At 41.8% G+C, this 24,503-nt stretch overlaps 1 protein-coding gene across 4 annotated transcripts in view; it reads left to right on the top strand.

Annotated features, from left to right (window-relative positions):
• The window catches only part of Cyth3 (cytohesin 3), an 83,255-nt gene that overhangs the window by 13,082 nt on the left and 45,670 nt on the right, over positions 1 to 24,503 (top strand). The window contains exon 1 of one of the 4 annotated variants that reach the window (XM_040751307.1): positions 15,562 to 15,775. The exons of the other annotated variants lie outside the window; for them this stretch is intronic. The gene's annotated coding sequence lies outside the window, so the exon portion shown is untranslated. Of the gene's footprint in view, positions 1 to 15,561; positions 15,776 to 24,503 lie in introns of those variants that run through there. 4 annotated transcript variants of the gene reach the window in all.

Here is a 24,503-nt window from a genome sequence, read left to right on the forward strand (position 1 = left end):
GTCTTTTAAATGTTTGGTCTGTTCACATGACAAGGCTGTATATCTTGAGTGATTGCAGATTTTAATTCAGTGCATGACTGCATTTCTGAGAGCATGAATGATTTAGAAGAAAATGATGCCTTTCATTGCCACATGGAAAGAGTCTTCATATGGGACAAACCCTCTAGAGCACTGCATTTTCTCAGGAACCATAGGCTGTCTGTGGTTCCCAAAGTAGCACTGTTCTGAACCTTTGCTTTCTTTTTTAAAGACTGGCTCTTGCCGTATTGCCTTGGCTGAACCTTAGCTTTTTCTCATCTAAAATAGGGGCTAGGCTCTCTGCTGGCCAAGTGGGTATTAGTGCCTGTGCTTTCCCCACTGCTTCAGACCAGTTTTTGCATGCTCTGTCTCTTGCTCCCCAGACCTTGTCCCATGGCCTTCATCCCTGATGACAGCAGTTAGAGGAGCAGAGTCCTAAGTAGGACATATGTGTCCCGTTCTCATTTGGCTGCTGGGGTGGTAGTTATGTTTCATAAAATGTCTTATAATGTGGCTGGACACGCAGAATTTGACTAATTTTCCTTTTTAAATCTGGAAAGAACATAAGCTCTTTCCCCTGGGATTCTGCCTCTATTAATGCTTTGGCATTTAGTTTTTAGATTTTAAGTCTCTGTTAACCTTCACATTGCCTCTACCTTTCTCCTTCACAGTAAAGGACAATTGAACTTGCTTGCTTGTCTTCCTGTCAGTTATTATGTGTTATTTTGCTCTTTCATTTGAAGAGGGGTGGAGGCCATCTATTTTAGAAGTGTTTTCATGAGTTCCACATCAAAACTTTTATTTATTTGACTTTCCTAATTTACTTATAATAGTTTTTTGTTGTTGTTTTTTGTTTTATTTTTCAAGATAGGGTTTCTTTATGTAGCTCCTGGCTGTCCTTAAACTCATTCTGTAGACCAGGCTGGCCTCAAATTCAGAAATTTGCTTGCCTCTGCCTCCTGAGTGATGGGATTAAAGACATGCGCCACCACCACCCAGCCAAGGTTTCTGATAGGGTTACAAGAATTTAGTCTGGTTAGGAGTGTAGCTCAGTGGTGTGAGACTCTGGGTTCCATCATCATCACTGCCACAGTGAGGGTTGGTACTGGCTGCCCAGGAGTTGAGAATTCAGGAGTTTGCTCTTGGGGTTGTTGCTTTAGCAGAACATTTCCCACAGGATCTTCCCAGTTCAGGAGTATGATGTGACTGGTTTTTAGGTCAAGAAACATAGCTGGTTAGATTAGTGACTAGAGATTTCAAGAATAGATGATTTTTACAGGTATGCCTTTTCCTTACTGAAAGAGTTGTAAAGTTTTGGTGACAGGGCTGTTCCACCTGGCACTGATTAAAAGGGAAGAAAGAAGGTTGATGGCTTGGGCTGCAACACTAACCTGAGCATTATCCCACATGGAAACTAGAGAGGATGGCCTTAGCTGATGAGAATTGAACTTGATGTTCTTAGTACCTGATGTTCCAAACATGCCTCTCCCTTCTCTCCATGTAGAGATGGTTACATCCATACAGCAAGTGGATTTTGGAACTGTAGGATTGTCACAGCACTTAGTAGGCAGTCTTTTCTATCACCAGCCCTCATTTTGGCTAACATGATAAGAATCATGTTGCTGGAGATAGCCATGCAGTCATTTCTTCCTAAATAGGGTCTGGAGAGGCACCTACCACCTCTTGATGTCTGTGACTTCACAGTTTTTGCCTGTTTCAGAAAGTTTGTTCTGAGTCTTTGTACTTTCTGTATGCTTAGATACATAAGACTTTTTGAACCTAGTTGTTAAACTTGGCATTGGCATATATATTGTTTCTAGATTCCCGATTTGTGTAAGTTATGCTTCCTGAGCTTCAAGTTTCTCATATGTGAAATGAATGTTTAAAAATCTAAGTGAAATTGTTCAATAGTAGACACTCATATCTTCTAGCCCTTGCCTGCCCCAATTCACAGGTTCAGTAGAGTGAGTTGCAGTAGCTTTTGTTTTGGGGGTGTAGTAAAAGCTTGTGATTGGCAATATAATTAGTGTAATTTTTCTCTCCAAACTTTTTATTTTGAAAATATTAAAATATACAACACATTGTGAAAGGATGTTAAAACAAATAGTCCTGTACATTTGCCATTGAGCTGCTATGTTCATAATCAGCAGTTCAAATTTCATTTGTTATCTTTATCCTAATAACTGTAAACACATTGTCTTTTTACACTCATGAATTGCTAAAATTTTGTTCATTTTCTACCTCTTAATACAATGTAAGTGGTGTGTGTGTGTGTGTGTGTGTGTGTGTGTGTGTGTGTGTGTGTGTGTGAAAATAAGTTAGAAGTATTGTATTTTTTCCCTAAATAATTTAGTGTCTGGTTTACTGTGGACAGTCTTCTGTACGACCACAACTATGGTTCCACTTAAATAGAAACAGCAGTTCCAAACTGACGTGGGGGCTCACACTTGTGGTCTCAGCACTTGAGAGGCTGAAGTGAGTTTTCAGGCCAGCCGAGCAGGGAGACAGAATCAGAACCCCCCCCCCCCACGGAGGGAGGGAGGGAGGGAGTTCCACAGTATTTCACATATAGTTCAAATTCAGTTTTCCTGATCATTCTCAAGAAGTTTTTTCAAACTATTTATTTTTCCTTTGAAACATTATTTTATGTATGTGGGTGTTGTGCCTGAATATTCATCTGGATACTACATGTGTACCTGGGATCCTTGGAGGCCAGAAAAGGATGTCAGTCCCTAGGACTGGTGTTACAAAAGTTGTGAGTTGACATGTGGGTGCTGGGACTCTAACCTTGGTCCTCTGGAAGAGAGAGTCAATGCTCTTAACTGCCGAGCCATCCCTCCAGCCTCACTATTTTTCTTACATATTTAGCCTCTAATTAAGATTTAGATCATACAGCTAGTATCTTTCAGTTTTCTACTTTTTTATGGATGAGTGTAGTCTTAGTGTCTATAGACTAGATTATGCTCATGAGCAAGAGAGATGTGTTTAAGTTTCTTCTTTAATTCTACTTTCATTATAAATACCTTAATCTTAATTCAAGATCAATCAGCTGTATTCATTTCTTGTGTTTTTTTGGTAAATGTGGCCCAATGTTAGTAACCAAAAGAAGTGACTAAATGGCTCAGATGTCAATGAACTAACTATGTGTGTGGGTGAATTTGGAACCAACATGCACAATGGTTTGTTAGACCCATACCCATATGGAGGTGATTAGTTGTCTGGCTTAACATAGTAAAGATTTTATTTGAATATTTGGCCAGGGTTTTATAATGAAATGAACTTTAGGATTGGAGAATTTAGACAAACTGTAGTTACATAACACAAAAAAGATGCGTTGCTGCCACATCCTTGGATATAGAGCAAGCTTGAACTCTCTTGGGAACGAGTTGGTCTTTCTTCCTTCCCTCAGTGCTTTCCTACAGGCTTTTAAAAAGAAATTAACTTTAGTTGCAGCTGAAACCAATACAGGATCCAGCTGTAACTTTTTGTTGTTGTTCTTACATCCGGTGATGGTCATAGCAAACTCATTGTATGAAAATTCAATAAAGGAAAAGGGCAGGGTGGGAAAAAAATGACACCCTATAAAAGCATTCAAGAAATAGCAACAGGATCTAGGAGTCTCCTGTTCAGATGACTGATTTAAATTCCATTCTGAAGTATTAATGCTGTTTGTGACTAGTCTAGTAGGCGTTTTACTTTTTTCCCCTTTTAATATTATGCACACACCATGGAACCAGAGAGTGTATGTGAGGCTGACACATTTTCAGTGGGAGGCAGAAAATAGTAACATGTGAGAACCCAGAGGACCCAACCCGTTCCTAATCTAAAATAGAGTGAGAATTCTTCAAAATACTGTATTTGCTCAGGATGGGATAGAGACAGCATCACTCCATTAAAGAAAGCCAGGTTCTGTAATTTTTTCTGGAATGCTACTATGTATGCATTTAAGCCATTAAGTTTCTGAATCTATTTCAGTTTACTTACTAGAAAGTTGTTGCATCTTTTAAGGACCAACTATATATAATCACCCTGTAACTGAAGGTGGGTTTCATCTTTTAAAATAGTTTCCGCGATTAGTGGACTGACTGTAAGGTTAGTGGTTTTCACACACTTGTGCATGTCAGATATTTTGTTTTTCTTTTTTTTGTGTGTGTGTGGGCGTCACATTTCTCATATTTCTTCTAATTGTGGCCAGACATCCTGTTTGGGGGCTATTTGAGACCAGTTCTGCCTGTGAAGAAATCATGCAGTCTGTGAAAGCCTTCTTGGTTATTCTTCTTAGATTTGATTTTATAGGCAGGTTTCCTTGAAAAACCCCCACACACTATTTTTAAATCTACATTTCTGTGGTTGGGGCATTAGTAATATATACATATTAGCACAGAAATGTTCACTATCTAAAGGTTATTTAGACTTTACAGAAAAACAAGCTAGCAGTGCTTTCATGGAAGTAAAGGACTAGCTAGCAATGCTGTACAAATTTAAGAGAAGAGAATCTACTTCATAGAGTGTTGCTGGGGTCTGTGCCAATTGGGTGAAATTTTGAAGTACCCTTTCCTGTTTTAGAGTAAGCAAGATCCTGTCTCCTTGGTCCTCATTAGTTTATGTTCTGCCTTTCACCAGAAGGACATTTCCTGCATGTCTTCCCCAAGTCTTTCCCCATTAATGCTGCTCATCTTTTTGTTGTTTTGTTTTAAATTAGAATAGTCTGGTAACTTACTTTTCATATTTATAAATGATTGATTTACTATTTTTTCTTTTTTTCTTTTTTGGTTTTTACGAGACAGGGTTTCTCTGTATTGTTTTGGAGGCTATCGGTCCAGCCCGGCCTCGAACTCACAGAGATCCGCCTGCCTCTGCCTCCCGAGTGCTGGGATTAAAGGCGTGCGCCACCACCGCCCAGCTACTGTTTTTTCTTAATTTTATAATTTATTCTTATTTTAATGTGTATTGGTGTTTTGCCTGCATGTGTGTCTGTGTGAGTGTGTCAGATCCTCTGGAACTGGAGTTATAGACAGTCGTGAGCTGCCATGTGGGTGCTGGAAATTGAACCTCTGGAAGAATAGTCAGTGTTTTAACCTCTGAGCCATCTCTCCAGCCCTGCTGTTTTTTAATAGCATCAAAGATCTGTTAGATGTTTTCGATCTTAAAAACTAACAGGAATTGGATTGTAACCTTTCAGTCTCTTTGGCAGTAAAATGACCTTTTTTTAAGCACTAAAAATCATGTCATAACAGTCACATTTGATGGGGGACACAGTGTTAGAATTGACCCATGGCCTGGCCTTGCACTTATTAGACCACCACCACTGAACTATGTCCACAAACCATAAATGTCTCTCCCCCCTTTTGTTTTTGTATTTTTGAGACGGTTTCTCTGTGTAGCCCTGGCTGTCCTGGAACTCTCTTTGTAGACCAGACTGGCCTCCAGAGATCAGTCTGCCTCTGCCTACTAAATCCTGGGATTAAAAACGTGAACCACCACTGCTAGGCAAATGTTACCCCTTTAAAGTGTGCAGATGAGGGCAGAGTTGTAGCTCAGTTGGTGCAGAATGCTTGGATAGCATGAGTGAATTCCTGTATTCCACTCCTATGACTACATAAATGGGTGTGGTGGTGCAGGCCTATAATCCCAGTATGGGGCAGGAAAGGCAGTTCCAGGGTATCGGTCAGAAGATTGGAAGTTTACAGTCATCCTCATTTATACAGAGAGGCCAAAGCTAGTCTGGGTTATATGAGACAGTTGTCTCAAATTTCGAAAAAGTTGAACAGACTTAGTTACACAATTTAGTGAATATACTATCACCACTGTCCCATTTTTGGATATTTTTATTGCATCACAAATTCTGTCCTTGTTTACAGTCTCCTCACCTTGTAACCACTTAGCTATTTTTTGTGTGAACATTTCATATTAGTGTGATTGTAGATCACAGAATCTTTTGCTTCTGACTCCTTTCAGGTAGCATGTTCATTCATGTTGTGGCATGTTCAGTGTTTCAGGCTCATGTATGTTGTAGACTTAGCATCCAGCACCATGCATTTCCTGTGAGTGGAACTGATTGGTTTGAGTGTTGGGAGTGGTAGGAGATTTGGCTCACTGTGTTTTCATGATGTTATATGGTTGAATTTATGGCTGGTATATTATCTTGAAGGTTTTTAGATTTGCTTAAATTTTTGTCACATTGAGAAATGAAAAAGTATAGGGTTGGGGCGATGGCTCAACTGTTAAAGTGTTTTCTGCACAACATGAGGTCCTGAATTTGATTCCCAGAACCAAAATAAAAGCTGAACATGAGTCTGCAATTTCAGTACTTGGGGATGGAGACAGGCGGGATCCTTGGGAACTTGATGTCTAACCAGTCTAGTGAAAAGGCAAGCTCTTTTCTGTAGCCTGTATGAGAAAGCAGATGTAATAGCAAGCAAGCATCTTTAATCCCAGCACTGTGATGGAGAGTAGAGATGGATATTGCCTAGAAATTCTCTAGCCAGCTAACATGCAGAAGCAAGAGGTAGCAGTTCTCAAAAAGGTGTCCTCTGACCTCCCACAGACAGGTCATGGTGCCCCCTTTCCTTCCACCCCCCCCCAAAATATAAAAAAACAAGGCAGAGAGTGAGAGGAAGATGCACTGGACACCCGAGCATATGTAGACAAATGAGAGAGCACATTCATGCCCCTCCCCCGCTACACACAAAAGGAACAGATGGAGTTGCATTTTAAGCACCTCTGCATGGAACAGGATTCTTGTAGTGGTCTCTTAGTGTATATGAACAGTTGCATGTGAGATAGAAGTGTATTGTCTGGAAGATGTTCACTCTGAAGACTACTGCATTGGTAAAAGAGCTGTGATAAATTCTTCTGAGAGACTCTAGTATGAGGACATAGGACACCAAGCTTTCATCCCCCATTCACTCCGAAATCCTGATGGACAGGAAAGTTAGAAACTGCTCACAGCAAAAAAGAGTGGGAAAAGTAGGGAGAGGATGGTACTATAAGATAAGTTAAGTCCTAGATGCCTAATGTGTAGCATGGTGACTGTAGTTAATACTATATCATATACTTGAAATTTGCCAGTTTTAGCTTTTATCACATTTGGTAACTGAGGTGGCTGTGTTAATTAGCTTAAATGACAATCAACTCAATATATATGTATATCAAACAGTTTTTTGAAACGGTATTGTTTTGTAGACTAGGACACAATTGCGCTGTAATTTAGGTGGAGATAGACAAATGCACGGGAAGCTTTTGTAGAGGGGAGGGAGGTATGCTGTTGGAAGGGACAACACTCTGCAAACAGAATGAGGGTTAGTTTTTGAAACAGTTCTTTTGTAGCCAGGATGGGCTTTGAATTGATCCTCCTACCTCCATCTCCAGAGTGACAAGGTGACAAGCTTGTGACACCATGATGGGTGTGAGAATAGGGGTTCAGAAGAAGCTGGAAAGGCTCTTGGCAGCCCCTTGCAAGGCTATGCTTGGGCAAGGGTGGTGAGTGTGGGAATTGTGTCACACACAAACTGCATTCAAAAGGCCATCTGGAAGCCATTATGCCAGAATATTCCCCACACTCTTCCTTCTGTTTGTTACTTTTCCTCCTTAGTAAGGGCATAGTTCATAGATACTTATTTTTAGGCAAACATTTCTCTATAAAAACCAAATTCCCTGTTTGGAGGGAAACTGGGACTTTCTGAGCATATACCAACAACCCAAATTAAATTTTTTTTTTTTGCCTTCTGAGCCTATCAGCCCTTTATTTGACATTTTACCTTGATGGAAGGAGTGGCTAGGCTTTGCTTATGAGCCCCAAAGGTAATGCACTTCCTCACTTAAAATTCAAACTCAAGAGGGAGATCTACTGAGAGAATACACTTGAATACAACACCGAAGGATGTCACACAATTTCATCTCACTTTTAAATGTGTACAGGCATCAAGGACATCCAGATGGGTGGAAAAAAACCTAACAGCATGAAAGAGAATGCAATCCAAAATATATTTAAGAAGAATAGCTGACTCCAAAAGAAAGAATTGAGAAGATGGAAGAACACTTTGAAAAAATGATCATTGGCGACTTTCAGGGAACATGTGAATAAGTACTCGAATTGCCCTAACTTCCTCTCTTCCTTCCTCTTGAATCAGCAGCTCCTGGTAGAAATGACTGAGGGGAAAAAAAGTGAAAAGCTGAATCATAATCGGTGGGATCAGGGTGAAGAAGTATCAGGGCCTGACTCATTCACTGTGTTTCCTAAGAATTCAGCTCAGGGCTGCAAGAAACATTGTAAACTTTGATATGGGTTCTGCTAATTTGGGAAGCAAGGGAAACAGGCTGGATGATGGATCCCAAGTGACTCCAGGCAGCCAGGGGTGGATTTGTTCCTGCTCAGCAATTAGATTCAGGAGTCGCTGGGCCGGGAGGCCATAGGACACATGTGGGCTCCATATGCTCCGAACTATCAAGACTGCTGCCTTCATGCTGCAAACTTTCCCTGGAGCAGTGGGCAGCATTCCAGCCACCTGGAATGGAAACCAGGTCAGTTAGATACAGACACCAGGATCCAGAATCAACAGGATGGGTTTACTCAAGGAAACTCCGAGAGACAGAGTGTCTGAGGGATGAAGCTGGACTACATAGCAGTGCTTATGTGGTTTAGGTGTGCACAGCCTTCCTGATTGCATGTGAAAGGTAGAAAAGCAAAACAAAACAAACTGTTCCATTCTGTTTGGGAAAAAATTAGAGCATGGATGCCATTGTTCAATAATGATAGAACCAGCATGCTTCCAAAATAATATGAAGGGAGATAGAGATTTTGTGATGTGATTCTGAAAAAAATGAATTATAGAAACTTGAAGTAAACTTTAGGTAAAATGTATTCTCTGTTGATTTTAATAAAATAGTGAAATAAGTGGATCAAAAGATACAAATTGGGGGTCTGGGGAGATGGCTTGGTAGTTGAGAGTGCTTGCTACTCTTGCAGGGTTCCTAGCACCCTCTTCTGGTGGCTCACAGCTGCCTGTAACTCCAGCTCTAGGGGATCCAGTGCCCTCTTCTGGCCTCCATGGACATCTGCACACATGTCACACAGGCATGCTTGTGTGCACTCACATACACACACTTTGAAATCTTTTATTTTTTTAAAGATGAAAAAGGCCATAGGCTAAGTTGCAAACTAGTTAATTGAGAGACAACACAATGAAGTGAATAATGAATAAGCCAAGAGAAAGAAAATAATACTACTAAATGCATTTGCAGAATTTTAAACTCTTAGGATCTATGAGGAAGAAATTTGGCCATGTGGGAAGTTAAATGAGTGCTGTGGTCCAAATAAGTATTGTTCCTGAGAAGATACCAAAACAAAACAGAAACTGTAACCAGAGGTACAATGGAAAAAGCATCTTTGAGTTTAAAGAAAAACACCAGATGCTTTTGTATATTTAATGGGCTTATTCTGCACTAGTTGAAATTAGTGTGGAGAAAGACATATCTGATGAAAACTTTAAAGTTTTAAGGCTAAAGTACTCTAAAGCAGCCTTAATGAAGCAAGTGTGGGGGGGGAGGGGGCGGCGGATTACTTAGGAAGGGGATATCGGGATTCTTTTAGACTTTGCTCTAACATTGTTGAATGGAGTAAGACTGAGAATTGTGAGTGGGAAAGGTTGTATTTAAGAACTAATTATCATAATTGTTAATGTGAAGGCAGCAGAAAAGTGCTCTCTGAAAATGCTGAGGAGATTGAGCCAGTGGAGTGGGGAGATGACTTTGTAAACATGAGGACATGAGTTTGGATCCCCAGCACTGATGCAGAAAGCCAGGTGTGGAGGTGTGCATCAGTAGTCCAATGCTGGGGTAGATAAGCCCGGAGCCCATTGGTTAGCCAGTCTAGTCTGTGAGAGCCTGTCTCAAAAGCAAGACGGAAGAGTGAGGAGAAAGCACCCTACATTGCCCTCTGGCTTCCGAATGCATGCACACCTGCACACATGTACATGCAAAGGGTAGAGCTAGCGTGTGGTTTCAGTGGCAGATCACCTATCCTTGGACTGAAGAGTTAGGGCACCAGCATGTAGTTTCTGTTCAAAGATGGAAGGGGGGTCTTCCCTGCCATCTTTCTGATACCGTCTGTGAGTTTTTCTGTAAAAAGAAAAAACAATAAAGTCAAACTAAAGACTTTATTGGTGTGCCTGAGATCAGTTCCCAAAAAGCCTGAGACAGGAGAAATACTTGTATCCAGCATTCAAGGTAAGTCTAGGGACATAGTAAAAGACTGCTTATTAAGGACAAAAAAAATTAATAACTTAAAAATGAAAAAGTTGTGATATTAAAAACATAAAACCAAACACTGTCATTGAAATTTAAACATAAATTTGTCTAAATATAAACTTAACCATTCGAATGAATTCAATGAGAAGATAAAACAATTTAAGGGGGAGGGCTTTTTATTTAATAGCAATTCTATAAAGACAATCTGGGAACCAGAGAAGCTGATAGAAGCTGGCCAGTTGGTGGGCTGGTGGGTCAGGAAGTATTGGAAGAGGGAAAGGACCCAGACTTTTTTTTTTTACTTTTGACACTGATAATTACAAAAATGTAGGTGGCTCATACCTTTAACCAGCACTCGGGCAGCAGAGGCAAATAGATCTCTTTATGTCCATTCTGATTTACAGAGTGAGTTCCAGAACAGCCAGGGCTACACAGAGAAACCCTGTATCAAAAAAGCAATATAAAGGTAACTACTAGAAGATTGAAAGTAAGATGAAGGCGTTTCACATCAGAGGAGGAAAAAGCAATTTTGGCTATGGGATCAGGCAAAAGTGCTGTGGTCTTGCTGTGGGGGGGGGAAGGGGGAGAGAGGGGCCCCTTTCGTTTGGAGTATAGATACTTTGGCTATATTTTAGAAATTTTGTGTGTGTGCATACATTTTGTGTGGTCATGTCTTTGCTTATGAAGACCAATGGTCAGCATCAGACATCTTCCTCTTTTACTTTTCACTTTTTTGTTTGTTTGCTTTTTGAGACAGGGTTTCTCTGTGTAACCCCCTTACACTATACCAGGAAAATGGAGTTGTGTGGCTGCTCCTTAAAAAAGCAAAACCAAAAACAAAATGGGTGCTGGGGATCTGAACTTGGTCATGTTAGTGAAGCAAGCGCTTTTCCCAGTGAAGTTATCTCCCCAGTCCTACTTTAGGATGTCTCTGAGCATGTGCTTTTGTGTGCAGGTTATTAATGGGAGACATGGAGTGCATTTGTTTAGAACTTTGATCTAAGATCCATCCCAAAGTTCTTGAGAGAGATTTTTAATAGATCTTTATGAATTTCTTAGAGGTTGGAGATGAATTAGGGTATGAACACATACTCTCATAGACATATTTTCTCCAGGGTCTTGAACTCTGTAGTAAAAAGAAGGGAAGGGAGAATAGTGTAAGAGGCCTCATTGCAGTGTCTGAGATCAACATGTGGAGAGTGAGGATTTATGGGGCCTAAACTTAATTGGAATCCCCATTTGAAAAGAGAACCCACCTGGCATGGTGGCACACATCTTTAATCCTAGCACTTTGGAGGCAGAAGCAGGGGTATCTCTGAGTTTGAGGCTAGCCTGGTCTACACATCCAGTTCTAGACCACCCAGGTCTATGTAGAGAGACTCTGTCATGGGGGAAAAGAATACAAATGTGGGTTTCAAGTATTGAGTTGTAATGGAAAAGAAGTCACAGTAATTTAATATGTTTTAATAAGTGTGTAAAATAATAATTCAAAACTTGGAAAAATAACAGTCATTTCATTTTCTTGGTGCTTTCTCACACTTTCTATGGCTTTTTTTTGCCCACTCTAGCCAATTGACAATCTCCAAACATGAAAGTCTTTACTACAAAGAGATGAAAAAGATAACCCTGTGTTTTCTTTTTTTTAAAGATTTATTTATTATGAATACAACATCCTGCCTCCATGTGTGTCTGCACTCTAGAAGATGGCACCAGATCTCATTATAGATGGTTGTGAGCCACCTGGTTGCTGGGAATTGAACTCAGGACCTCTGGAAGAGCAAGCAGTGCTCTTAACCTCTGAGCCATCTCTCCAGCCCCAACCCTGTGTTTTCTATTAGATGTTAGAACCAGTGGTCTTTCCTCATTGCAGTGATAAAGTACCCCACAAAAGCAACCTAGGGAAAGAAAGAGATATGAATGCTGGTGCTTAGCCACCTCTCTTTTTTATGCAGTTCACAGGATAATGTCATCCATATTGAGGGTGAGTCTTTCTGGTTCAGTTAACCTAATCTAGAAAGTCCCTCACAGATATGGCCAGAGGTTTGTTTCCATGGCGATTTTAGATACTATCAAGTTTACAGTGTTAGATCCACATCAACTGTGGGTGTCATTAGCTTGTAGAGTAGCAATTAAGACACTTGGAACTTGTGTTTGGTAAAGGGAGAGGGTCCAGAGCTGAGGGCCCAGCCAGGCATTGTGGGTGGGGATATGTAGAGACCAGAGAGGATGGAAAAGAAGCCCTCTCTCTTTTTTTCAGACAAGGTCTTGAGTAGCCTATGCTAGTCTTGCCTTAGCCTCCTGTTAGTCTGTTGATAAAGCTAGAACCCCCATGATTCATTCACCCCCTCAAAACCCTGTCAGCTGACAACGAAGCCCTTAGCCATGTGGAACTCTACACTGGTATATCACTATTGCCTAAGGTCCATGGTATGTATTAGATTTCACCTTAATAGTATGCCTTCTAAAAATCTGACAGTATAAAGTGTGCTCTTTTTCATTGTGTCTCAGAGCAGTTGCACTGAAGGTTTCCCTCCCATTTCCTATTCTTCCTTCTTCCCCACTCCTGTCTTTGGTATAGGGAGTGGAACCCCAAATCTACGCTATTCCAAGACATCCTCAGTTTACAGGGCTTTAAAACCTGTTTTATTTTTGCACAGTAAGTACACTTCTCTGTATGTATAGGTTATTTACATTCCACTGCACATTGCATTTCTTTACAAGGCATGCTCCCTAGTGTACTTTATTAAACATACTGCTTTCTTAGTTGTCACTGAATTTCATTGAGGGTATTAGCAGTCACTTCTTTAATCTGACTATTTTTTTCTGCCCTTTTCTTTTTAAAATCTCCTTTAATGGGAACTGTTAAGCAGGTACCTGTAGGGGAAGGGTTATGCTTAATTGTGAGCCCCAGGGTTATTTCTCTTGACCACAAATGAAACAATTACATAGATACCAATGCTAAAATTTTTAATGGACATGTTCTTAAGAAGCAGTTAATTTAAAAGAGAACATATCTGACTCTTAAAATATTAATAATTAATCTGTGTCTTAATTGCTATAGTCCGTCCCTCAGATAGTTACAATGTTTTCTTTTGTAAATTAGAATGTTTGCACAGAGCCAACTCCATTAATTGTACATCTTGGGCAAATTGGTGTGCAGGCTGTGTTCTAGCAACAGAGGGCAAATTCTTCCTTGAGTGTCATGAAATTATTTTTTTCTTCTTTGTTTGTCTCTCTTGTCTTTTCTGGAAATTAGATGAATTTGAGACTTTTTGGAGGAAATGAAGACATAAGTAACCAATTCCCATGAATTGCGTGGATGTGTACATAGACCCAGTGCTGGGCTTACATATGCAGGTGCTGGGGATCTAAACTCAGGTCCTCCCTCTGACTACTGTGCCATCTCTGTAGTCCCTGCACATGTTTTAAAGTAGAAATGAGAACAGAATAGATGATGAGCTGGTACTTTGTCTCCATTAGTGATGGCATAACTTCCCCGAGATTTCTTATCAGTGAACCCAAGCTGTCCTATGAAAACCAGTGGAGCCCACGTTGCCCTCAGCTACTGTGCCTTGTGCTTTCTTCATTCCCCGTGTGCTTTGGCTGCCTGGCCCCAGCCATTCTACTCTATACTACTTGACTGTTAAGGTGGTTTGTGTATATATAGAGTTCTGAGAGGACTGAAGCAAGGCCCTGAGGTGCTGGAGTCAGATAAATTTCTGTACCTCATGCAGTATCTTAAAAAAAAACACTATTGTTTTATTATGTGCTTGGGCATTTTGTCTGCATGTATATATGTCTACCATATGCCTGCCTGGTGCCCACAGAGACAAGAAGGTGGGCATTGGATCCTCTGGAACTAAGATTACGGCTGGTTGTGAACCAATATATTGGTACTGGGCATTGAACCTGGGTCCTCTGCTAGAGCAACAAGTACTCTTAACTACTGAGCCATTTCTCTAGACCCTCCACCTACTTTTAAAACATCTTTGTTTTAAATTGAATTTTTATTTTTTATGTGTTTGGGTGTTTTGCCTGCATGTATGTGCATGTACTGTATGCATGTCTAGTATCCAGAAGACGGCACAGGATCCCCTGAGACTGGAGCTAAGGACAGGTGTAAGCTGCCATGTGGGTGCTAGAAGCAGATTCCAGATCCTCTAAAAGAGCAACACGTTCTCTTAACCACTGAGTCATCTCTCCAGCCCCTAAAATGTTAGGTGTGTTTCTGTGTATATGTATACATGTGCCTGGATGCCAAAGGAGATGAAAAGAGGAGAGAATTAGATCTCCTGAAGCTAGAGTCAGGTCCTCTGTAAGCACAGCTACTTTTAACCACGGAGCCAGCAATTCAGCTTCACCTTTGACACAGACTCTCACTAACCCGCAGTTCATTGGTTGAGCTACTAGTTAGCAAGATTTAGAGAGCCTACCATCTCAGTCTCCCTAGCACCATAGTTACGGACATGTTTCCATGCACGTCCATCTATGGATGTAGAGTTCTGAACTCAAGTTCTCATGTTTGTATGGATGTAGCTATTTCCGTGGGCTCCAGCACGTGGAGCTCTTGAGAACTGTACTCCCTAGTAGGTAGATACACATGTTGTAGATTGTTGGGAGAACTGGAGACTTGGCTTACGTTGGGATTGGATTACTGTCTTTGTGAGCTTTATAATGTGCTTTACTTCCAGATTTCCAGAAACTATGTAAATGAGAGTTGCAAGGTGCTGTCAGCTGTTGTGTTCCTGGACTGGTCATTTAGTTTATCATTTTAAGGTAACGTGTACTGAGTGGCTTCCCTGTATAAGGAAGAGCCTGAGACATGTTTCTGAAAAGTAGAGTTAAACATTAGGCTGTGGTTATTCTCAAGGTGCTTCATGATAGAAAATTGTCCCTAACCAGCTGAGATGTGGTTCTGGATTTAGCAGTGAAAAGCACAGTCACTCATGCTGGTTTTGAATTCTTAGCTCAAATGATCCTCTCACCTCAGCCTTCTGAATATCTGGAACTTCTGGTATGTACCATCTTGTCCAGCTCCAAAATTCATCTGTTGAAATCCTAGCACCCTCCCCCCACTCCCAGCTGGATAAATGCCTTGATAGTTAAGAGCACTTCCTGCTTTATCAGAAGGTCCAGGTTTGATTCCCAGCACCTGCATGGCATCTCACAACCATCTATAACTTCAGTTCCAGGGGATTAAATGTCCTCTTCTGACCTCCGTGGGCACTAGGCATGAGCATACATACATGCAGGCCAAACACTTACACATATAAAATAAATCTTTAAAAAAAATCCTAGCCCCCAAGGTGATGGTCTTAGGAGTTGGGGGTCTTTGATGGTGATTAGGTCATGAATGGGGATTAGTGTCCTCATAAAAGAGACCCAGAGAGTTGCCTTGCATCTTCCACCCCGTGAGGCCACAGCGAAAAGATGGCCACCTTGAGAGCAGCCCTCATCAGACACTGATGTTCCTTCTGGACACCCATCGTAGACTCTAACCTCCAGAACCGTGAGATATACATATATTTCTGTAGTTTCTAAGCTCAGTCTAGAGCATCTTGTTAGAGCAGCCCAGACAGACAGAAGGTGTACAGGCTGGAGAAAGGGTAAGAGCATGAAATGAGTAGAAACTGCAACTGCAGAGACTACGCTTGAAGGTGCAATCTGCAGGATTCGGTGGTCTTCACTCGGGTGAAAAGCTAGGGCTTGTCCAGTGTGGTAGATAGATAGTAGAGACTTGAGTTGAGTACAAGGTAGAAACAGACTGTACAAGACAAGGCAACAAATGACTGCCAGCAGTTTGGTGTGTGTTCTGCTTTTCCTTGTGAAGATGTATATTTTGTAGTTGACTGTTGTTAGTACTCAGATGACAGGTGAAGTTGTGACAGCATTGGGAATAATTAGGAGAAAGTTTAGAATGAAGAATGTGGATGACTGAAGAATGAGGTTTTGCTGGGAGTAGTATTTAAGGTGCTTGGGGGAAAAGAACCCTGGGTTACCTGAGCTGGAAAGAATCTGAGAAGTCAGTAGGGTAGGGGAGTGGCCGTGAGTGGCCAGGGTAGTCAAGGACTGCAGGTAAGTAGGGTGTTGAGAGTGCTGTGTACTAAGTCTGGTGCTTGAAAATTGGTGTCTGTGCTCGCCACAAATGATGTTTGTTGATTTAAGTATGTAAAGGGAGCCACTAGGAGGATGTGGGGGAACTACAGGAAGTCTAGAAAGCCATACCCAGAAAATTGACCAAAAGTGAGGGAAGTGGCAGTTAGAGTTAGAACCAGAACTACAGCCATAGGCAGGTACATGAACAGTCTGGCTTGGATGGCCCTGTGCCTGCTGTTGCAGCTTCTACCACAGGGTCCTAGTTGTTGCTTGGTACTGGCAAAGATTTTTGTTGTTGTTGTTGGATTCTTTTTTATGCAAGCCTTGGGCACAAGTTATGATTGGTCAGCCTCACAATAGGAGGGCTCAGAAGTCATGGCAAGGTCTTTTCCTTCTGTGGTGGCAGCTTGTCCATCATGACCGACCTTGTGATCCATCTGTCACTGTGCCTTTGATAGTTTTCACAGGGGCAGAGGAGTAGTTGGAGGGTAAGATGTGGGAACACCCAGTAGAGATCCTTGGGAGCTCTTGTTGGCAGATCTAACCAAAGCTAGCTGGAAGGCTCAGAGTTGGTCAGTCTCTATGTGGAAAGTTCTTGTGCGTGTGTATGTAGCGGGGGTGGGGGGAGACCAGAGGTCAACCTCAGTGTTACTTCTCATTGCTTATCTTATTGTTTTGTTAGTTTTTTTGAAGTAAGAGTCCTTTAACAAGACTTGGGCTGCCAATTAGGCTAGACTTTGTTATCAGCAAACCCAGGATCAGCCTGTCTCTACTTCCCGATAGCTGGGTTTACAAGCACAAGCCACCAGCCCCTCCCCCCTTTTCTTACATGGATGCTCGGTATCAAGCTCATCTCCTCATGCTTGTGCTGCAAGCACTTTGCTGACTGAGCCAACTGTACAGTCCTAGTAGGTACTTCTTGTAGGTGTATCTACGGTTAGAGGCCCATTTGTCTCCCAGTTTGTTTTGATAATAACCAGATTGTGAATTTTCTTGGAATGGCATTAAGGGTAGGGTAGTGTCTCTTAGAAAATCCATAGATTTCTTCATGGTAATGAACTGGGTACCTGGGAGGTACCATTGGGAAATGTCTTAGTGAGATGAGTGCCCCAGGCCAGCATTAAATCCCTCCCTACTTTGAGCACTTTTCTACTTCTTAGTGGATCCCACTCTTGGAAGCTACCTTCCTGATCATGTTAATATCCAGTGTTCTCTTGCCCGTGACAGGCTTATCTTTATGAATTGATTAGTTAGCATTGAGAGAATGCTGGTGTGCCCCACTCTTTTTTGTCCAGCAGTCACCACTTTAAAAAATGTGTGTGAATGCATTACCTGCATGAGTTTACATGCACCATGTGCATGAAGGAGCCTTCAAAGGTCAAAAGATCCCTGGAACTGAAGTTACAGTGGCTGTGAGCCGCATGTGGACCTGCAGATCTTTTTATTTAATTGATATCCTTTCAGTTGTCATGTCAGTCCCCAAAGGCACAGACTTTTCACTGAGTCTGGTTGTACACTGGAATCCTGTGTTTTTATTTTTAATCGAGACAGGGTCTCACACAGACTAGGCTGGCCTTGAATTCCTTATCCCCCTGCTTCCAGCTTCTGAGTGCTGGGATTACAGGCATTCGCTGTCACACTTGCCTTCGTTTTTATTTTTGACTGGTTCTGTCTCTGTCATTTTCATTAGTCATCTGGCATTCTTCATTTACTTCAAGCTCGCCTTTTCTCCTTCTAGAACAGTGATAGGTACTTCAGGGGATCCATGGCTCCTTGTCAATTTATAGTTTATATTTTTGCTTGCGAGCCTGGCCTTTAACTGATGAGTTATTCCGTCAGCCCCAATTTATAGTTTACAGATGATATAGTGCAGTGGTTCCCAACTTCCTAATGATGTGACCCTTTAATACAGCTTCTCATGTGGTGATCCTCAACATAACATTATTTTTGTTGCTACTTCATAACTGTAATTTTGCTACAGTTATAAATCATAGTGTAAATATCTGTGCTTCCGATGGTCTAGGTGACCCCTGTGAAATGGTCATTTGATTCCCAAAGGGGATGTGGCCCACAGGTTGAGGACACAAACAGTGTTTAATGTGGTGGTCAGCAATAGCAATAAAAATGGCAGAGGTATTGATTTCCATTTGTACTGTGACTGTCTTGTAATTCTCACTATGGCTTTTGAGATGGTTGCTCCAGTTGTATGATTTTTCTTGGGGAGATGTTTTTCTTCCAGATATGACTCAACTCTAATGAAATGAGATTACTAGGGTTTCTAGAGGAGTTTAAATGATGCGTGGGCAGCTGCGTCACCTAAAAGTCCACCCTAGTATGAGTGAGCATTCAGGCTGCTTGGCAGGCCACAGAATCTTTCTAGCAGTCATTACAGCTTGTATAATTTGTAGGATTCCAGGAGCTTCATAAGAGTTGTGAATTTTTGTTTATTTCCTAAGCCTTGTAAATTCCCTGAGTCTTTTTTTTTTTTTCCGAGACAAAGTTTCTCTGTATTGTTTTGGAGGCTGTCCTGGAACTAGCTCTATAGACCAGACTGGCCTCGAACTCACAGAGATCTGCCTGCCTCTGCCTCCTGAGTGCTGGGATTAAAGGTGTGCACCACCAACGCCCGGCAGTAAATTTCCTGAGTCTTAATGAGCCCCCCTCCAGTAGGGAATGGTTTGATTAGGAGGAAGAGCTAAAAGACTATAAACCCAAGTCACTAGACCAGAGAACTGAGACTTAACCAGATTAAATGACCTGTATAAATAACCTTCATGACACTCCTAAGGTGGAGTGGAGCTATGGGTCCATGATTGCTGGTTCCGGTCCTTGCCTCGACAAGGAAGCCTGCTCTCTGAGCTAAAACACAATGGTAGTAGTGAGATACCACATCTTTAGAAGGCACCATATTTTTAAAACTAGAAGCAGATTTTTACCACCTTTGGGCACTTAAAAGTAGCAGGGCTGCCTTCTTTTCTCTAGCTGTATGAATAGCCAATGGGAGAAACAAGTCAGTAGGGCATGGGACTCCCCAGCCGACATGAATGTAACTGTTTTCTCCTTGGATTTCCCTCTGCACTTCATTTGGCTAGCTCAAGTTTTACCTTCTGTTCTACTGTTTCAGACTGTCACTGGACAGCTGTTAAACATCTGTTACTCTGCTCAGAGAGCTTGCAGTTGTTTGTATCTCTACAGTGGCTCAGTGTATCCTGTTTGCGTGCACTCAGTGTTTTCAGGATGAAGCAGTTGCAGAAGAAGGCTTTATGGCCTCCTTGTCACTGCAACCTCTTAACTCGTGAGCCACCGATAAAAGTGTCTGACAAAATTAGACACACTGTCCCATTAGATAAATGGAGGGAAAGGAAGATAAGACCAGTGGGAAGAGGAAGTCCCCTATAAATGGGGCACTTTTTTATATTCTTAAAAATGAGGGAGAGTGCCTGAGTAGAGGGAACCCTTTTGTGGAGGGAACTGTGGGAGGCAGCCCAATTTCTAGAAGCTAAATGTTAAAGTTGAGCATTGGTTTGGCTTTAGATAAGTTCCTTTGCTTCCACTTTTCAGTTTAAAATGGTTCTTTTTTTTTTTTGAAATAAGGTCATTTGGAGGGGGGAGTGTCTTTGCTCCCAGCCTAACTCTCTCAATGTGGCCTGACCCCTGAATCCTACCCTCCCACACAAATCGAGGACTTGATCCTTAGCTCACAAAGACTTTTCTTTTCCAGCCCCTCTCCTCCCCCCAAACCTCCACATTTGGAGCTAAGTATTTAGAACAGAGGCCTGGCCGGAGGGCATGCTGAGTATGTTCTTCTGTCCCCATGGACATGGGACAGCATGCCCTTTGGATATAGGAAACAGTCATGTCTCTCATGATGTATTGTGCACATGTGATCTGACACTGGAAATGTCAGCAATGGTTTGGGACAGTTTGATAGAATAAAGAATCAAAAAGGTAACTTCTGGACTGGGGTGTACTTCAGTGCTTAGAATGCTTGTCTAGCATGTGCGTGTCTCTGGTTCAATTTCACCACTGAAAAAAAGCTTCTTAGACCATTTTTATATGATCCTTGAGTAAGCAGTGAAAAGTAAGCATTGTAGAATGTAAAAGAAGGGGAAAGTTGTTGTTTCCACAGTCATTGCTAATTTGAGTGAGACAGACCCTGGGGGGGTGTTTAAAGCATCTCCCACCACAGAGGGCATTGCTAATTAAAAAATACTTATTTTTGTGTAGGTATACAGGTGTGTGTGTGTGTGTGTGTGTGTGTGTGTGTACATGTTTGTGGGAGGGTTTCCACATGCCACAGTGCATGTGTGGGGGTTAGAGGATGTTGTTGAGGCAGGTTCTGTTGTTGCTGTACCAGCCCCCCCCCATTTGCCAGGCATTTGTGATCTCTACCTCCAGCTCAGTTTAGGGATGTTGGGATTACAGATACCCATCCCTGGGTTTTCATGTGGGTTCTGGGCATCCAAACTCAGGTTGTTAGAGTTGTGTGGCAAGCCCTTTTAACCTGCTAAGCAACCTCTCAGGCACTAATTATTAAAGTCTTAATTGGTGGGAATGGTTCTCTTTAGGTTGCTAACCAAAGGCTTCTCATCTTTGGAAAACTTGTTGCAGATCTTCTTCAGGGAACAGTAGGACATAGAGCCTCATCTTTTTGGTTTTAACTTGTGTGGGAATGAAACATTTCCACTGACTCCGGGCTTCAAACTCTAAGTTACAAACTTCTCCAGTCTGCTGTGTGTATTTATTTCCTGGAATCTTTTCTTCTATGTTTCCTTCCTTCCTTCCTTCCTTCCTTCCTTCCTTCCTTCCTTCCTTCCTTCCTTCCTCCCTCCCTCCCTCCCTCCCTCCCTCCCTTTCTTCCTTCCTTCCTTCTTTTTTTTTTTTAAATACCATTTCTGAGCTGGAATGATTTTTCTGTAAAAAGCTTCTGCTGCTGCTTTGGGTTTAGAGAAGAGGGAAAGTCCTGCCCTCTCCAGCAGGCCTCTGCCATTCAGACTGCAGCCTTTCTGGCTCACTTTCTTCTGAGGGGAAGCTTGGTATTCTGACCACCTTTGAGACGGTGCATTAGTAGCTTTCCTTTGAGGCTCTGGTGGAGAGCGAGGGTGTGGAATGGAAGTGTTGAGAGGTGACCACAAGCTTCTTGAGGACTTTGTCCTGGAGTGGCTGGAAAATCCTGCGGCCTCTTCAGCCTAGGCTGCTGTGTACTTCACCTTCTTTCCTGAGTTGTGAGATGAGAACCAGATGGGCTACACCCCTCTTTGCCTACTGTGTCCTAAAATAGCACTCTCCTACCCCACCCCAACATTAAATTCCTCAAGTGCTCTACCTTCTAGATGTTTGTGAGTTGGAAATGGAATGCCAGATGTTCTGCAGCTGTATCCAGTCTGCCTCAGAGGGAGTTGTGGTTCAGGCTTTCCTGGCAAGAAAGGAGGAAGCATCTCTAAGGTTCTTGAAGCCAACTTACTGGGAAACATGGTTTGTGCTTGTGTGTGGGTTTGTGATGGGTGAAGGGGACACCTCAGTCTATGTGGAAAGAAGCTGGTGGGCTGCAGAGTTAGTTCAGTGGTTAAGAGCACTTAGCTGTTTGTCTGGAGGACCTGGGGCTCGAACCAGCACCTCAGGCAAAACACCCATGCACATAAAATCAGTTAAAAATAGAAATAAAAAGGCATTTACTGCCAGGCCTTAAGACCTGAGTTCAAAACCCACATGCTGGAGGGAGAGTACTGATTCCCAAGTTGTCCTCTGACCTCCACACGTGTGCACACACATACTCACAGTCCTAGTGACATTATGAGTTCCTGTATGTCCTTACACTTGTGGGGCCACTCTCACTTTGTCTAACATGTCATTCTCCCTCCCCCTCCTCTCTCATATACTCTCTGCCTGAGGTACAGTTTGCTAGACTTAATGGCTTACTTTATTCAGCATATGTCAAAGGACACTGATTAACAAACACTTAAGATTGACAATCTGCAGATTAATTTTTTCTGAGTTTCATCAGTGTTTATCCCATAGTTTGTTTTTTGTGTATAAAGTAGTTTCTGCCACATGTAGCTGGTTACGTGGTAGAGAATGTGTAAATAGCTTACTGGAAACAACAGACTGTACTGGCTTGATTTGTTTTATTTATAGACTTCATTAACATTAGAAATTTTATTCAGTAATGATGGACTAGTTGTTGGTCTACACTTCTAGGGATGCCTTTGGTATTTCTGTGTGTTCTAGGTGTCTGGATCTGATGGAGTTCCTCAGGCTGGTGTTTGAACTCTGAAATGTTAGTGATTGTCATGCTGTATTCCCGAGTGCTCAGTTCCCTGTGTACAGGGCTGCACTGTCTAGTTTTTCTGACGTTTGAATGCACAATGTGAAAATGAAACAGGCACAGAAGGACAGAGTAGGGAACTAGGGATTCTGGGTTCTAGGAATCCAAAGCAAAAAGACCAAAACCACAACCCTATGTTGATTTACTTATTTTGTATTATGCATATGAGTGTTCTGCCTGCATGTATGACTAAGAGTGCTCAGACTCTTGTCATGTGTTTGTTGGCATATGTACCATGTGTTGTATGACTGCACAATGTGCATACTTGATGCCTTCAGAGGCCCAGAAGAGAGAGTGTTGAAGCCTCTGGAACTGGAATTAGAGATGGTTATGAGCCTCCATGTGGGTGCTGGGAATTGAACTTGAGCTCTCTGGAAGAGCAACCAGTGCTCTTAAATGTTGAACCATGTCTCTAGCCCCCCACAGCCTGTATTTTAAAATAGCTCTATTTAGGTACAATATACATACTATAACATTTACTATTTTGAGTGCACAGTTCAATGACAGTTGCCACCTGTTTAACTTTAGAATATTTTTATATCCTCAAATGATCCCTTATTCCTGTTTGTGGTTAAGTTCCCAGCCAGTCCTGTTTAACATAGCATAATCTTTTCCTGATTTATTTATGCTGGAGTCTATATTGGTGGTTCCTCTTTTTACTTGAATAGCATTCCAGTATAAATAAGGATATACAAAAACTTTTCAAAAAAGATTTATTTTTATTTTTAAAATTTGTGTGTGTGTGCGCGTGTGTGTTGGGCAACTGCAAATATGTGAGTGTTAGTGCCTGGGGAGATCAGAAGAGGGCATGAGATCCCCTGGAGCTAGAGTTACTTAGGGGAAGGGGGTGGTGAGATGCCTGACATGGGTGCTGGGAACCAAATTTTCGTCCTTTGGGAGAGCAGCACACATTCTTAACTGTGGAGCCATTCCTTCACCCCCCTACCACAGCTGTTTCTATCCACTCATGGATTGGTGGGTGTTTCGGTTGTTTCTACCTTTGGTTAGTTGAATGGTGCTTCTGTGAACATTGGTTAAAGTATTTGCTATTAGGTATATATAGAGAGAAGCAAAATTGCTGGGTGTTTAACTTTCTGAAGAATCCAACAAACTTTCCCACAGTGACTAGTCCATTTTATATTGCCACTAGCAATGTAGGACAGTTAATTTCTTTACATGTTTGCCAGCACTTGTTCTTATGTTTTAAAAACATTACAGCCATTCTCATGCCTGTGAAGTGGAATATCATTGTGGTTTTGATTTGCATTTCTCTATGACTAACAGTGTTTGTTGGCATTTGTACGCATTAATTTTGTCTTATGTGTATGAGTGTTTTGCCTGCCGGTATGTGTGTGTATCATGTGCATTTGCCTGGTGCTTTTGGAAGTCAGAAGAGGATGTCAGATCCCCTGGAACTTGGGTTCCAGATGATTGTGAGGCACCTTGTGGATGCTGAGAACTGAATCCAGGTCCTATTCAGTGGCAGCTAGTGGTCTTAACCACAGAGCTATTAATTCCAGACACTACCTGCCCTTCTGCCAATTGTTTTCATATGGTCTTACTGTGTAGCTCAGGTTATCCTGGAACTTGTCATTTTCCCACCTTAATTTCTCAATTTCTAGGAATGTGCTACCAGGCCCAGCTGTATTTCTTTCATTGTTCCTGCTTTTACTGTCATGTAATAATGCACTGGTGGATCCAAGATCATAGATTTACCCCTACCTTTCTTCCAGGGAGTTTTGCTGTTACACTGAGCTTAAATGACCCATTTTGAGTGAATTTGAATGTTATATGATGGTAAAAGTATAACCTTTGA

This window comes from Mesocricetus auratus, unplaced genomic scaffold (assembly GCF_017639785.1).
Source record: "Mesocricetus auratus isolate SY011 unplaced genomic scaffold, BCM_Maur_2.0 Super-Scaffold_100008, whole genome shotgun sequence".
Lineage (NCBI taxonomy): Eukaryota > Metazoa > Chordata > Mammalia > Rodentia > Cricetidae > Mesocricetus > Mesocricetus auratus.